Genomic DNA, 17,694 nt, shown 5'->3' with positions numbered 1-17,694 from the left:
TGGATAATGTTGTCGACAAGACCAAATTTGAGGACGAGATGATTGAAGAATGTAGAAGAATGACTCGATGCTCGCAAATGATAAAGACCAAGTGTGTGACATAGGAGAAATGTTAATGCGATGCAAAAACCTAAAATGAGGCGATGCGCAAATGTTAAAGTATGACCTCGCAAGCGTTTGACCATTTTTGGGTGTCTACAGAACCTTAAGGTTTACATAACAAAACTTGCTAAATACATAAAATAAATACATTTTTGATAAAATATTTCTTTAAAGAAATAAATTTTGAATCAAGAAGAGCTCCATCAAGTTGTCTCATAACCCTTGAAAGGGTGTAGTTTCAAGCTAAATTCTTGAGTTCTTGGTCCCAAAACTTGGATCACATTCCCAAATGTTTCAAAAACAATCCATATTTAGTCACAAAAGAGCTCCATCAAGTTTTTTGATGCCTCTCGGAAGGGTATAATTCTTGACCATAGCATTATAAACTCATTGAAAATCAGTCCATATTGAGCCCAAGACTAGATCCCTTACCCTTTTCCAAAAGTAAAACTTCACAATACATTTATTTTTCAAGTCTATCAACATAAAAAAAGGAAAGAAAACAAACTAAAAATGTTTCTCATGTAAAGAATAATCTCAAAGTAAGAAGCTAACTTGAGATAATGGAAATTCCTCCATTCCCAAGTGCCACCAACCTTCAAATGTGAAGGATTAGATTATGAGTCTATTATTTGCACCAAAAAAATAATCATTAATAAAAGATTCATTATCTACTAAATCCTCATCCTTAATCCATGTTACCTTCATTTGATTTATCCTAAAGTTTTCCTCTAAGGACATCAGTAGCTTGAGTTCTACATGACCAAGATGTGTGACCCTTTTTCTTATAGAAAAATTATTTAATTCATCCTTATTAGTGCTCGACCTTTCATTATTATTGAACATGAATACAATGCTTCATTATATAAGATATCAATTACACACAATTAATTCCACAACTACTTCAAATTATTCATGAAAAAAAGACCAAAAGAAATCAACAAAAGTAAAATGCAAATGCTGAAACTAGCATCATTGAGAACAAAAATGAAAGTACCTTGACATTTGGAATTGCCTTCACCAATATTCCTCGCATTCAAAATTTTATGCAATGTTTTATATTATACCAAATAATGACATTGAACTTAGAATAATAACCTATAGAGGTTTCTGCTTTGCACCATTCTTGTTTTAGCAATTTTTCTTATATGGATAACTCGTTAGACTTAGAATTAGAGTTTTATTGAAAATTTCATGCCATTTCTCATCACTTGAGTTTTCTACACTAGGAATTGCATCAACTTATTCTAAAAATGGAAGTAATTTCCTCTGAATCATTTCTGTACAAGATCACATTACACTTATATCTTCTCACACTATCATATAGCCTCTTACGCCTTTGTTGTAATGAATTAATGAGTTAATTTGTAGGGTTTTGATTAAGACATTAAAATTAGTTTACTTTAAATGAATTACTATGTATTAAACAAATCCACATCTAAAGAGTTGTATATAGACTGAATATATTGAAGAGAGAATAATTAATAGAAGAAAATATCAAAATAATTGATTAGGCCTTGTAGAATGGATTGTGTCCCTATTGCTACAATCATTATTGTCTCTATATCTATAATCAATTTATCTTCCTCATACATAATCAATTTATCTTCCTCATACACAATAGATGCATCCATCAATCACCTCCTCAAACTCCAATAATTGCATATGGCTTTGATACTAAAATATGGTAGAAATATGCTTGGTCGATAGTGTTTGATGCGTAGAATATAATTTTATATAGGAGAGATGTAGTTGAATAAGTTGCATAATCACCTAAAATAGAAAACACATATAATAGATTCTAAATCATGAGTGGACAATGTAATATACTATGCTAAAAACCTCATAATTACATTTTTGACCATCTGTGAAATCCTTAGACACCTTTAGGCTAGGGCCCTCAACACCCCTATCTGCTACAATCTGCTCCTGATTTCAAATCTAGGTTCCTCTTTGTATCTCTATTCTAGATCTACCTTACTATTTTATTTCTTCATCCTATATCTATTGTTTTCTATTAAAATCAATCATTTTTCTATCATTAACCTAGATCACATACATGATGAGAAAATAGGTGTTGTAAAACTTGCATAATAATGTTATAATTGTAATATTTATTCATTTGATGTTTCACCTGAATGTGTAACATGTAGAGACTCCTTGAGAATATTCTGGGGACCACTTGATGAGTTGTATTGTAACATTGGGATTATTATATTGTATTTATTTAATATTGGGGAAAGGTATTTAAAAAGAGAAAACTTAGTACCCAATATCATATTTGGGGTCAAGGGGTAGGTAAGAAGATGGTTTTGCTTTACCACTAGTTATTTTTGTGTGAGCTTGGGTCTATATAAGCAAGCACATGGTAGTGGTTAAGGTTGGCTAGTGGTTTTGGGCTATCATTGTATCGAGTCCTTTGGAGGTTTGGATTTATGACGCATGGCATAGGATGTATGGATTCATGCTTTAACACATGGGAATGCATTAGAGGGCTTGATGATTCAGAGGTATTCATTGTAACTCTATGTTGCTTTATGGCTGAATAATATAATGGAGTATGGATGCTTTTGGAGGCTATTTTTTTCCCTCATGAGGGTTTTCCCAAGATATATCTCGTGTTATCTTGTGGCTTGTCTATTTTGATCTTTTCATTATGGTGTTTTCATAAGCTTCTATGCATTCTTTTCTCTCATGAGCTATGTAGGAAATGGATTAAATGTATGTGGGTTTAAAACATTATTTCCTAACAATACACCCACTTCACTATCTCGTTTCTTTTGCAACAAAGCAATATAATTTAAGTCCCTAGAATTCCTTTTAAGACTATAGCTACACCTATTCTGTAATGTTATGAAAGGAATTAATATATTATTTTAAATTGATTGGTCTAGGATCCCATTTCCAAATAATTTTAGTAGTATGGTGATCATATAAGAAAATTTAAGCTATCACAACAAGTTTTTCTCTATTTTAACTATATATACCTTAGTTATATTATTAGAGAAATATCTTATTTTCTAATATTAGTAAATTTAAAGAAATTTAATAAGGTTTAATATCAAAATAACATGCCAAACCCTAAAATTTAGAGTATTTACATGGTTTAGATACTAGGCTAAGATATAGTAAAACCCATGGTTGCATAATTAGGATTTAATGAAATGCTTTGTGGTTTAAGACAATAAAATAAAAATTATAATAATGAGAAGCTAAAATCCCTATAGGACTACCTATCTAACACATATGATATGTTATGGGAACCTATCTTATTTAAATATTTTAACTATTAAAGATGGATATATAAGCCATAGTTATAAAGTAAAAAATAGACTTAAGAAAAATTTAAAATATGCCATCCCCTCATAAATATTGATTGTAAGTATAATAAAGGTTGTCATTAAAGATTATTTGAGTCCTAGATTAAAATTAGGGCATAGCTCAGTTTATATAATTATGTCTTGGATGGTAAGTGTAGTGTCACAAAATTGCAACCTTATGTAAATTCATGCTTATTTAGGCCCCATTTTAGTGTTTTTGGACTTCAGTGCCTGGTATGCTTGACCTAACTCAAATTAGTATATGGTTATGACTACCTTGCTCCATTTAGGACCTCAGGTCCCAATTTGGGCCTTCTTTGGGGGGAGCATGCTGCCTAGGGCGCCTCACTCCCCTTAGTTTGGCCCCAAATTGAAATCACACAATGGTCGATTTGATTTAAAAATAAATCTTTTCCCATGTCGACCTACTCTATATTTTGCAGCCCAAAATTGTTGGAAGAGGTATATAAGCAAGGTATCCTCCCTCATTTTGAGATCAATCAACTACAGGGATGAAACTCTTCTCAATTCAATTTCAATATCAACAGATCAAGCATCAATGCATTAAATATTAGGAGTTTGTGGTAGATCTATGCATTTGTGATTGCCTCCATGATCTTCTCTTTCTAAGTCAATTACAAGTCAACATAAATCATCTTCATCAAAATTTCAACACAAGGAAGGCCTAAGAAGGTATAAACATTTTAATTTTAGTTCTAGCCTCTGCTACCTAACAACACGCTTTCAATTTCAAGTCGAATGCAATCCAATTTCTATGTTAATTTTTAAATTGGGGTTTGACTTAGGCAAACCCCACTCTACCCAACATTTTCTCTCTTTTCTATGTGTAGAAATAGGTGGAAAATCTATGAAAAGAGGTTCATAATCATCAGATAGAGATATACACTCTGCAATTTGTTGGAGCTGAAACTGATGGGACTAGGTCAAGTTGGGCGATAGAGTCCCAGAAGCATGCCGAGCTAGGAAATTGAGTCCTTGCACTTTTGCCTCAAATTTGGACTATATGTTAGTTACAGTCTGTACTTTTGCATATTTTTCTGAAATTGGGTTTTGAGTCTGTTGTCTTTCAATACATGGATAAAACTATCATTTTAGCTTACTTTCTCCTAATTCACTCATTCTTCTTTACAATTATACTTCACATTTTAACTCAATAGTGAATGACCATTGCATCCACTTTGTGCTTGAGCCATCTTGAGCCTAGTGGATCATTATCCTTTTGATTTTAAACAAATTGGAAATAGGCCTAGTTTCCTAGTTTGCATGCATTAAGCTAGTGAATCCTATTTCCCCCAAATTACATTTTGGTGACCCTGACATATCTTATGCCCACTTCTGAATTTTATTTTTAGATTTGATTTGTATACACGGGGGATTCACTTAGTGAACTTGGGTTATATCATGTGCATTCATAACATACTAAAGAATCCCCTTATTTTCAAAAAATATTGCCTTAAACTCCTTTTTTGTCACCCCCTCCCGATACATAGGTTGAATTTAAAGCCCACCTATTTTCACCAAATATTGATTTTCTTCATAGCTCAAAATTAAAACTCCTCAATTTTCACTGACGGGAAATATATTGTACCCTCATTTTTGGGATATTAAACCCCCTAATATGAATGCACGTGATATAATATTGCCTAGCCAGTGAAGCCCCCGTGTTTGTATAGTGGATAGTTGTTCACCACCATTACATTTTGATGAACCTAACGTATCTTATGCCCACTTAGATTATTTTTATTTTTAGATTTGATTTAAATGCATTTCATTGATATAGTGGATTTTCATGTCTAGATCAAATTTTTCTTACATTTAGGGATTAAATTTTTATTCATTCTATGCAATTATTAAATGGTCAATTTAATAAAAATTTGTATTGTCTAGACATTTCCTTTGTATGAGTTTTATTACTTTAAATTCTACATCTAATATCCATATGAGAAGAAGTTATAGATTTATGACTTCCCTAAAAGGTGTAGATCCTGAGTTAATTAACATTTTCCATGGGAGCTTGGGTGAAACCTCTATACCTCAACATGAAATACCTCAATGTTGACAAGAATTCTTCCTATACTTCTTATGATGAGGATGCCTCCCTAACATGAGTGTATCCTACCCAAGTAGTTTAGTTTATTCATGATTTGGAAAATCTTGGACATTAGATGGGTCAAGAATACTCACATAGTGAGGCCATCCCCTTGATTGAAGGGTTGAGGAGGATGGTTCAAAATGATGAATAGGGTGTGAATTTGTTGTAAGAACATTATTTAAAGGAACAATTATTCTAAAGAAAGTACATTACACACACTTGTTTAATTATATCTTGATCATAAGAAGGAACAGTGAAATGCAACTCACCAACACTGTCTCAAGTACTCTATCTTCATCAAACAAACCTTCCTTTGAAGAAGTAGGGGAAGAAATCACAACCTTCCTTGCTAGAGCACTTCTTTGCACACTGCCCTTCTCTAGATTTTCTTCACCACTTTCAACAATAAGAGCTTTTGTAGACTCTTTAGATACATGCTTAGCTTTTGACACTTTAGAAGAAGAAACAAAATCTTCTCTAGATTTTTTCCTTTCTTTCCTACCTTTTGACATAATCTCAATCTTGTTGGGTCTCTTTCTGACATTTCTACTCATAATTTCATCATATGTTCCAAATAATTCTTTATTCATATTTCTACAATGCTCATGCATTCATCTTGTAGCACCTCATAAGGAAGCTTAGCCACCCAGGAAGTCCTTAGAATGACAACTTTAATGAAACAATTTTCTTTGTCAACAATAAAAGTAATATCATCCCTATACCATTCAACAACTTTCAGAGGGATCCGCTTCCTCATAACCATCTTCTTTTGAATATCTGAAAAGAACTCCTCCCAAGCAACATCACAAGCATCCAAAATATCCAAATATTCTTTAATTTGAGAACTAAGATGAACATATCCTCGCTAAACAACATTATTTACTCCAGGCAGTGCATTGAGAAAGTAAAATACCAAGCACACAATGAGTGATCCATACCAGAGGGGATACAAATCACTCTTCGTCAACCAAAGGTTATCCAACAATTGTCACCTCAAAAATTCACATGGATCATAGTCAACATTTTATTTAACCATTTTATATGCCACATATATGGATCAAATAATTGGTAGGTGTCTTAGGGGAGGAAATAGTTTTGGAAGCAAGTTTACAAGCTTTAGAAAGGAATCTTCGACATCACTCACAAGCATTGTAGTTTCATTTAGTTTAGTTTGAAATTTGAGAATTTTTGGAATCAACCAACATCGACTCCTTTTCTTCATTTGTAGAAGGAGGAACATAAGGAACATCACTAGGTGGATAAATAGAGGATGTTGGATGTTTTTATGAAATATGAGGTGGAATTGAAGCATAAATAGGAGGAATGGAAAGTGTAGGAAGGAGTTTGGGTCTAGGATGAGGAGGTGAGACATTCTTAGGCTTTCTCAATTTGGAAATAATTTAAAGTTTGTATTTTTGGTAAGATAAGAAGAAAATTTCTTGATGAGGTTGCAATGGTTGAGGTGCTTGAGGCCAAAAGAAGTCAAGGTCAAAGTTTCCATGACTCACTATAGGCTTTTAGAGACTATGATTGATCATGATAATTTCTCCATTATGAGGGAACTTAAAACACTTATGGATAGGAGAAGCAATATCATTTATGGAGGTAAGCCAAGGAAGTTTTAGTCTTACTTGGAATAGGTCAGAGGTTGGGATAACGACAAAGGTGTTTGACCAAACCATAACTATCCCAAGGGAGGAAGTAAATCTTAAGAAGATTAAATTGTTTAAGCATGATAATTGTTCTTTTCACTTTAAATATCCTATTGTGATTAACCTAGATGATGATATGGATGATAATGTTTACGATAATAACAATGTTGATGAAAAGAATACAAATAATTCTAATGATTCTAATGATATGTATGAGGTTATTGAAATCACTCATGAGTTATCTTCAAGATTTGCCAAAGTATTAACCCTAACTCCTAGTGACAAACAAAGTGACACATCATTAGAGCATGGTCCTTTTTTGGAATTTGTAGTATCTCCATCTATCGTGCTTGATATTTCTCCTCTTTCATCTTGTCCACCTTACCTAGATTATGTTAAGCAAGATTGAGAGGTGGATAATTTTCCAGATTAGCTTCATTCATGTCGTAGATTCTCTCTTGTGTGTTTTCTTGTTCATGACATGCTTCCCCAGTGATGTATCACTTAATATATCTTTGTATTATGTTAGGTCTGGTTTGAATGACCCTTGTTACTCCATTGGTACAAGGTGATAAAGAGACCAAATCCACTATGGCATTCCTCTATTTGTATCTCAATTCATCTATTTTTCATGCATTTGCTCTTTGTTCCTTGTATTGTTTACTTGGGGATGACGCAAGGTGTTGAGATCTCTTTTGGTCTCTTCCATGTTGACCCATAGAGATATTTATTTGTCATATTATGTGTTCTTCTTCCATTTTTCTTGTAGTGTGCTACCTTTGGGGGATGAGGTCAATTCAATGCAAATTTATACTTGGTATACATGAATTATCGCATGCACATAGTGATCTTTGAGTTAGTATATCCCTTATGTGATCTTATTTTTGTCAAGTGATTTATTTCACTTGATTTTGTCCTTTTCTAGGGGCATATCCTAGTGGAAACATTCTTTTCTTTTGGATGCATGTATTCTAACTTCAAGCAATTTATCCTAGTAAGGTGTGTGCAATAGCTTTAACATGGGGGCATACACTCCACTCTTTGTTATACTTTATGCACACACCATCAATCAATTCTTGTAGTCATTTTTTTTAGTTTACTTAGCAAGTTGTGCCTTTTTCTTTATAATTTTCTGGTGGATTTCCTTGGATACAATGCTTTCTTTGGTTATCCTTTGCATCATTTATTTGATGGGTGTCCTCAGATACAATGCTTTCCTTGGCTAGCCTTAAGGTGAATGACTGGCATAACACATCTTGCTAGAGTATTTTTGTTCTCCTTTGCATTATCTTCTTTACATAGCTCATAGTATGTTTTAACCTTACTAGGCTAGCATAGTCATGTTTTCTCTCTCTTTCTCTTTTCATGAATTGCTCCTTTTATCTTGGTTTTCGATTGATAAGATCCTCAGTCACTTGGGGGCTTGGTGATCCTTTTCTCTTTGACCTTGATGAAAGTTTCTTATATCTCAATCTACTTTACCATGAGTGAGTGTAAATTCATACTCCCGCTAAAGTGGGGGCTAAATGTAGCATCACAAAATTACACCCTTATGCAAATTCATGCTTATCTAGGCCCCATTTTAGTGTTCTTGGACTTTAGTGCTCACTATGATTGACCCAACTCAATTTAGTATATGTTTCTAACTTTCGTGCCTCATTTAGGACCTGCTTAGGAGGGAGCATGGTGCATAGGATAGACCCCTCCCCTTAGTTTGGCCCCAAATTGAAATCACATAATGATAAATTTGATTTAGCAAGAAATATTTTCCATTGTCAGCCTACTTCATGTTTTGTACCCAAAATGCTTGGGAGAGGTATATAAGCAAGGTATCCTCCCTTATTTTGACGTAATTCAATTACTAGGATGAAAATCTCCTCAATTCCATTTCAAGAGCAAGAGATCAAGCATCAAGACATTGAAGACTAGGAGTTTGTGGCAGATTTATGCACATTTGTGATGACGTCCATTATCTTCTCTTTCTAAGTCAATTACAAGTCAATATCAAGCATATTTATGAGCATTTCAACACAAGGAAGGCCTATGAAGGCTTAAACATTTCAATTTCAAGGTTAATTCCTAAACTGGGGTTTGACTTAGGCAAACCCCCTTTTACCCAACATCTCTTTTTTGTGTCTAGGAACATGTTGCAAAGCTACAAAAAGAGGTGTAGAATAATCAAACAAAGATCTATAGTTTGCAATTTATTGGAGCCGATGAAGGAACATAAATGGATGACTGAGACGAGGGGGGTGGGGGTGAATAAGTGGTATCTCAAAACTTAAACTTTCTAAAAGATTAAAGCTCTAAAATAAAGATCAAGCAAATTTGAGAAAGGATATCAAACTAAACTTCACACACACATAGAAATCAGGGCCATAAGACAAGGAAAACCCAAGATGGGAAAAAAAGAAATGAGAAATGTTGCTAGAGTCTTTGAATCTAATCCAGACTCATAGTGGAAATAATTTGATTACAAAGTTTATGGGCACCAACCCAAAGGAGCACCGACCTGTGATCTGAGAACCCACTCAAATGATTACAATAATGAAGAATTACAAATACAAGTTGAGTACCTTGTTACAAATGAGGTTTTGTAGCACATTGTGTTTTCCACACCTGGAACCAAATCTTCTCTTTTTGGCTTACAAGATTTGTCTTTTGCTCTCTGATCTTTGCAATAGCTCTTTGCACTAGGTATGTTGTCTTTTCACTAGCTCTTATGATCTCTATTTTGATCAGATCTCTGTGCTCTTCTCATCTCTGTTAGGTCCCGGAGACAACTGAGAGGGGGGGGGGGGGGTGAATCAGTTGTCCAATAAATTCAAACCAAAAACAACTTAACCAAACTTAATGCTGGTAGATAGTTTATCAGTTAATTGCAGTACCGATAAAGATTAGTGCATGAAACAAAAAGATAGTAACATCCAAAACACATAACACTAATATTTGTACGTGGAAACCCTGTAAGGGGAAAAACCATGGTGGGAAACCTTACCCACAATCAGATGATACTACCATAGATAGTATGTGTATACAATAGGGGTCAGCACATGCAGAAATGTCAAGCGCTTAGAGCTCACTGCTCAAACACAAATAGGAGTCACACTGACTACAATTGGATGGTTAAATCCAATAATTATGTACTGCTCAAAATAGCATCTTCATTTGCTGGATTCAGTACCGGTTCAGTTCTAATGTGCCTTCACAAAACCTTCCTTCAACCTTCAAATAATGTTTGCGTGTATAGATTTGCTGATATTCACATATACCGAATTACAATCCTTTTCACATTCACACATTGATCTCACAAATGAGATCTTACATTTATACTAAAGCCTAAGACCAAAATGTATAGGTTGGCTTTACAAAAGATATTAAGTAAAACAATTTACAAGTAAAACAATAATCGATGCAATATCTGATTCAACATGTCAGCTTAATGTATTTACAACAATAATAAATCATCTCCATAGCGTGTCGTGCTGATCTAGCATAGATAAACCTGCCGGTGCTTATCCTGGACCTATTTGCCGGTAACAACAAATATGTAATCACGAATATACCAATGAGCAAATCTTAAAGACAAGGTGTCCAAATGATGTCTTCGACATAACCAAGTATTTTCCATGTCATTCCAAGTGCCGGTGAATAATATATCCTGTCGGTGAACCAGATACTGGTGACTGTGCATAAGTCACTTACTTGCCGATGAACATTTCCAGAGTTGATAAGTGTTGACATCAATGAAAAAACCATATAAACATATCCAAAATACCAACAATCTCCCCTTTGGCATTGATGGCAACACAAGATGGAAAAACCATCAAAGTGCCAAAAAAGAAATACCAAATACCAAAAACCAACAATCTCCCAAAAGAGATCATAACTAGAAATAAAAAATTCAGGTATAGAGAGTAATCAATCTCTCCCAAAATAACAATCTCTCCCCCTAGGAGTAACATGTGTTTTTCCATATCAATCTCTCCCCCTTTGACATCAAATGCCAAAGCAATACAAAAACCAAGTTCAAATACAAAATACCAATTTTTTCAGTATACCAACTACGCCCCCTGAGAAGTAGCTCACCTCATCAAAAGCCGAAGTAAAAGTTTTCTCTGTTAGTTCTGCCAGTTGATGACAAACATCAACTGTCTAAGTCTCTACCGGTGGGGGTATGACCCCAAGCTGATCTCTGAGATATTCAAAAGTCTCCTTAGGTAAAGGCTTAGTGAAAATATCTGCAATCTGCTCTTTAGTATTCACATAAACTAGTTTTACTTCTTTTGCTTCAACATTCTCTTTTAGAAAATTCAGTTTGATAGAGACATATTTAGTTTTAGAATGTAGTACCAGATTCTTTGATATATCAATTGTTGCTATATTATCACAATAGATAGCTATAGGTTCCTTGCATTTTACCTTTATGTCCTTCAACATTTGCTTAAGCCATAATACCTGTGTACAGTTAGTTGCCGCTGCAACATATTCTAATTCTGATGTTGATATAGATGTGCAACTTTGTTTCTTACTCAACCAAGAAATTAATCTGCTTCCAAGAAAAAATGCTCCGCCGGTGGTACTTTTTCTATCATCTACATCTCCTACCCAATTTGCATATGTGTATGCACATAATTCAAAGTTTTCCTCTCTAGGATACCATAGGCCAATATTTGTAGTGCCTTGTAAGTACCGAAAAATCCTTTTTACTATTGATTCATGATTTTCTCTAGGATTACTCTGAAATCTTGAAACAATACATACTGCATTCATAATATCAGGTCTTGTTTGTGTCAAATACAGTAAACCTCCTATCATAGATTTGTACCTAGTCGGATTAACAGGTGTAGATTCATCCCTTAGTGATAATTTGTCATTTGTAGTCATAGGTGTGCTTACCGGTTTATAGTTTTCCATGCCAAATTTCTTTAGTAATGCCTTCAAGTTACTTATATTGACTCAAGAATATACCTTTATCAGTCTATGAAATCTGCAATCCTAAAAATAATTTTATCTCTCCAATCATAGACATTTCAAATTTTTGCTGCATTTCAATAGAAAAGTCTTTACATAATCCATCTTCTCCTCCACATATTATATCATCAACAAAAAATTCTATAACCAAGATGTCATCATTAGTCACTTTATAGTATAGGTTGTTGTCAACATTACCTTTAGAAAAACCAATCTTCAAAAGGTATTTACCTAATCTAGCATACCAAGCTCTTGGAGCTTGCTTCAACCCATACAAAGCTTTTCTTAACCTGCAAACCATATCTTTGTTATCTATCAATGAAAATCCATCAAGTTGTTCAATGTAAATTTCTTCTTCAAGATCTCCATTCAGAAATGCACATTTAATATCCATTTGATATACTTTGTAGTTCTTGTGTGCTGCAAAAGCCAAGAATAATCTGACTACCTCAATTCTAGCTACTAGTGCAAAGGTTTCATTGTAATCAATTCCTTCTTTCTATGGATATCTCTTACACACTACTCTTGCTTTATTTCTGATACCTTACCATTTTCATTAAGTTTATTTTTGAATACCCATTTTGTTCCAATTACATTTTTGTCTTTAGGCCAGGGAACCAATGTCCATGTGTTATTCTTTTCAATTTGTTCTAATTCTTCTTCCATAGCTTTAATCCAGTGTTTATCTTCACATGCCTCATTAATTGATGTTGGTTCAATTTGAGAAATAAGACATACCTCTTCATTTGCCAGTCTTCCTCTTGTCATAACTCCCTGATATTTGTTCCCAATTATTTGATCTTTAGAGTGGTTCAATCTTACATACCAGGGTGTCTTTGTTTGCTTCTATTCATCAGTTACAGTGGAATTTTTAGATGATACCGGTGTAACTGGATCTTCATTCCGTACCAGTGTGTTCAATGTAGGCTCATTTGTCAGTATCTCTATTGCCGGTTCAGAGTCTATATACCTTGAAGTTCCTCTAAACTTTTCATCAATTTTCACATTTGTACTCTCAACAATTTTCTGCAATCTTTTGTTAAAACATCGATATGCCTTTCTTTTAGATGAATAACCAAGAAATATTCCTTCATCACTTATAGGATCAAATTTTCCAACATACTCATCTCTTATAATACAGTATTTACTTCCAAATATTCTGAAATATTTAAGAGTTGGAGTAATACCAAACCATAGTTCATGAGGTGTCTTACTAGTTTCACGTTTGATGTGAACTTTGTTGAATGTGTAGACTGTTGTGCTTACTGGCTCTCTCCAATATACATGTGGTAGATTTGCTTTTGATAACATACTTCTAGCTGCATCCAAGATAGTTCTATTTTTCCTTTCTACAACTCCATTCTATTGGGGTGTCCGGGGTGTTGATAATTGTCTTCTGATTCCATTTACTTCATAGAATGTATTAAATTCCTTAGATGTCAATTCACCTCCTTGATCTGATCTCAGACATTTGATTTTCTTACCGGTTTCATTTTCTACCATTTCCTTTAATAGCTTGAATTTCCCAAGTGCTTCTGATATTTCTCTGAGAAAAGTAACCCAACACATTCTGGAATAGTCATCAATGATTAGCATGAAGTATCTATCACCTTGTAAGCTTTTAGTTCTTGCTGGACCACATAAATCAGTATGAATTAAGTCAAGAGCATTATTGGATTTTTTTGGAATAATTTTAAATGATGCTCTAACTTGTTTTCCAAATTGACATTCTTTACATATCGGATTGTGAGGTTTAACAATCTTAGGTAAATATCTAACTACTTTAGTTGTACTGATTTTCACAGTGCAATCAAAATTTACATGACAAAGTCGCTTATGCCATAGCCAACTTTCATCAATATGTGCAATCAAGCATGTCTTTTCATTGTTATTCAAATGAAAGATATTACCGAGTGTGTGCACAAAGATGGTGGTCAGAAAAGTGGACACCACCCAAATTTTTTTTGGAAAAACAGGCAGCGCATACACAGTTTTAAAATTTAAAATTCCCGCGTATGCACTTAGGTTTGTTCTTCCCGAGCCTAGAAAAGATAGCGCATACGCGCTGCTTTTAGGAAAATGAGCACGTATGCGCTACGCCTAGGAAAATTAGCGTGTACATGCTGCTTATAGGAAAATGAGAGCATACGTGCTAATAATCCAAATAATACCGCGTACGTGGTGCCTGGTAAAAAAAGTTTAAAAAAAAAAACTGGGTCTCATTTACTCGTAAAGCGCATTTTTTACTTCATTTTTTCTCATTTTCTAACCTAAACTGCAAACGGGGTGCTAAATTTGTCCTCCAGGCTATGGATCAAGGTTAGTTTTTGTTTATTTTTGTCGTTCTTTCCGGTTTATGCAATTTGTTTTACATTTTGAATTTAATTTCATTAATTTTGATTAGGTTTTTTCATTTTTTGTTTCAAAAACTAGATTCTTCTAATCTAGAACAAGAACAACCAAATGCACCTCCTGAAAACCCACAAGAACAACCAAATGCACCTCCTGAAAACACACAAGAACAACCCCCAATTCCTCCTTTTGACCGCACAGCTGAAACACAGGAAGAATTAATTAATCAGTTAGGACAAAATACGTGTAAAATCAATAGACTGATTGTAAAATTGAAAACTTCTGAACTTGACTGTCATCAATCCCTCACCACTAGCCTGGAAACATTATCTAGTGGTGCCATAGCTGTTTCCACAAAAATTACCAAATGGGGAAGCTTTAGGGATAGGTGTCAATTCTATGCCAATGGGCTATCATATGATGGAGTAAAAAACAAAAATATTTCTAAACAACAAATATGTGCCCTTTTTGTTGATCCTGAAACTGGTCAGTCATTACCTCTTAATGCCATGAGGTTTCCCATACATTGGTGTACCAATGTGCAGATGAAGAATCTTTTTTGGTAGAGGTGGTGGATGGTCTTTGATGATCCACCTTGTAATAATTATGAGGTGCCATTATATTTTTTGAGAAAAATATATTGTGAGTTTGTGCTCAATGTGTAGCCAAACTATTTTGAAATGAGAGAGTTTCATGGTAGAGGTGGTGGCTCTGCCCAAGATAGACCTGAAGCCCGTAGGTGATTAGCCATGGAGAGTCACCGCCCCCTAGCACCCAAACCCAAGGTGCATCAGGCTGTCCCATTAGAGTTGAAAGAGTCGATGGAGCTACAGACTCTTCAGGTGGCCACAACATTGACTGGTACCATCATCCAGCATGGGACATCATTAGCAGACCCTATTGTATTGGATGATGAGCTGTTAGAGGGCAACAGAGATCCCATCGAGCATATGTGTGTCAGTTGCTCGAGGATAGATGATGCAGCCGGTGTAGATGAATACTCATATCATCTGTACATGATTTGCGGTTGTAGATGTCAGGCTCACACGGTTGAGGATGTCATGCTGACAGATGAGTTGATGGACATGGTGTTTGCCCATGAGCCATAGACATAGGTGTGTTGATTTGAATTCATAACATTTTATTTATCAATCACTTTAAATTTGTAATTACATAAACGAATTTTCATTTATACATCGATTTAAATTGAGACAAATAATATGCATTTTAGGATGTAGTAGCGGTATCCCATACACCTCCCCCAGTTACCATAGCTGCAACTTCGATGCCTGAGGTATAAATTTTGTAACATGTTAAAATAGAATAGTACACTTTGAATTCAAAAGAATACAAGATATACTAACTATATTTAATGCTTGGTCAAATTTCTGGTTTGTAGGTGTTGACAGGTTACGAAATGTCCCAGATTGATGACATCATGCTCTCCACGATCGATTTTGGCCTACAAGGCTATACAGTATCATATTTTATACAACTCTTTTTATGTATTGTTTTGATGGAATATGCAAGTCATTTCATTTTAGATTTTTAAAATTATGTTTAATTTATTATCTGTACTAATATCTCATATTAATTTTGTGTTTTTAGGGTACCCCCTCTGCGTCTAGGGCTCATCCTAAGAAAAAGAATTTCTCGAAGACGCCGAAATGTGTGAAGAAGGTAATTGAACACATTTTTAGTTGTACAATTGTTTGAAAATGTTGAAATCAAGTATTAGTTGGGGTTTGTAGATTGATTAGTGTTTTTTGTCTATTTTACATGTACAATGGTCATTGAGCTTTGTGGATATGTTGAATGCACCTGATTCACTCGTGGATCAAGAGAGGGCAGAGGTATGTATCTCTACTTTATTTTCTTGATTTCATGATTATATGCACGCGTACATGTGAACTTGTGATATATTATAATCTTATAATTTTTTCATACAGGAAATATCCATACCTATTTCATCAATGGCGAACCCTCCTCCTTGCACTGGAGAAGCATCTCAGGATCCGGTACAGTTTTGTTTGATATGTAAAATTAATTATTTTCAACCTTCAATACTTATCATTATATTAATTGTATTTAATCTTTGTACATTTTTTGTATAGGTAATAACATTAGTTTCTACATCGATGGTGAGCCATCCTCAGTCCGTTGGAGAAGCATCTTAGGCACAAGTACATCATTGTTCTCTATATTATAGCTTTTAAGTGTTTTTGATATATTTATGTTAGTACATTGTATTAATTGTACATTTAATCTACAATAGACTCCTTCGCGGTACGACCATAACGTGGATCAATTTAAGTATGTCTTCAAGAAAACTCCTAAGAGTGACAAGGAGAGGAGAGTAAAGACATTAGCTCCTGGATCAGCCGATGAGGTAATCTACATTTCAATTGCAAAGGAATTAAAGTTAAATGCATAGTTATGATGTTTATTGTGAACTATTTTCTACGAAAGAATTCTAACTTAGCTTTTGAATTGTGGTTTTGTAGCCATCTATAGAGCCGTGTACTGCGCCGAAGAGGCTTGATTTTGATGATCCACCACAAGTTTAGGATCATATAGTGTTAGTTTTGGTCATAGAATGACCAATACATGTAGATATATTCTACATATTTATTGTATATCGATTTGGACATGGCATATGCCACATTTTTGTAATACTTGTATTGACTTGGCAGACATGCCTTTTTTTTATATATATAAATATCAATATTTGATCCAATAAATGTGTAATGAGTTCATTATTTTGTATTCATTGTATTTTGTGGTTGTCCTTTTATAAATTTAAATGAATATTTGCATATGTAATCAACAATATGAATATAAACAACAAAATATATGATATAAAGCATTGCAATCGTGGAATATGATTTGATAAAATTTCTAAAATATTGAATTAACCCTACAAAACTCCTTGTATTCAGTTCATTATTGTGTATTCACTGTATTTGGTGGCTGCCCTTTTATAAATTTAAATGAATATTTGCATATGTAATTAACAATATGAATATAAACAACAATGTGTTTGGTGTGAGAGAACCCTCATGCTTGCAATAGTCAAATTTTGTTCCTCGTGTGCACAAACCGACGTCACGAGTGCATCTGGGTGGGCAGGTTTACGCTAGGCATGGACCTGTCATGCATCCCAAAGCACCAGAACATTGAG

Source organism: Cryptomeria japonica, chromosome 8, assembly GCF_030272615.1.
Source record: "Cryptomeria japonica chromosome 8, Sugi_1.0, whole genome shotgun sequence".
Classification (NCBI taxonomy): domain Eukaryota; kingdom Viridiplantae; phylum Streptophyta; class Pinopsida; order Cupressales; family Cupressaceae; genus Cryptomeria; species Cryptomeria japonica.
The sequence above is the reverse complement of the archived record's forward strand: the minus strand, read 5'-3'. Positions refer to the sequence as shown.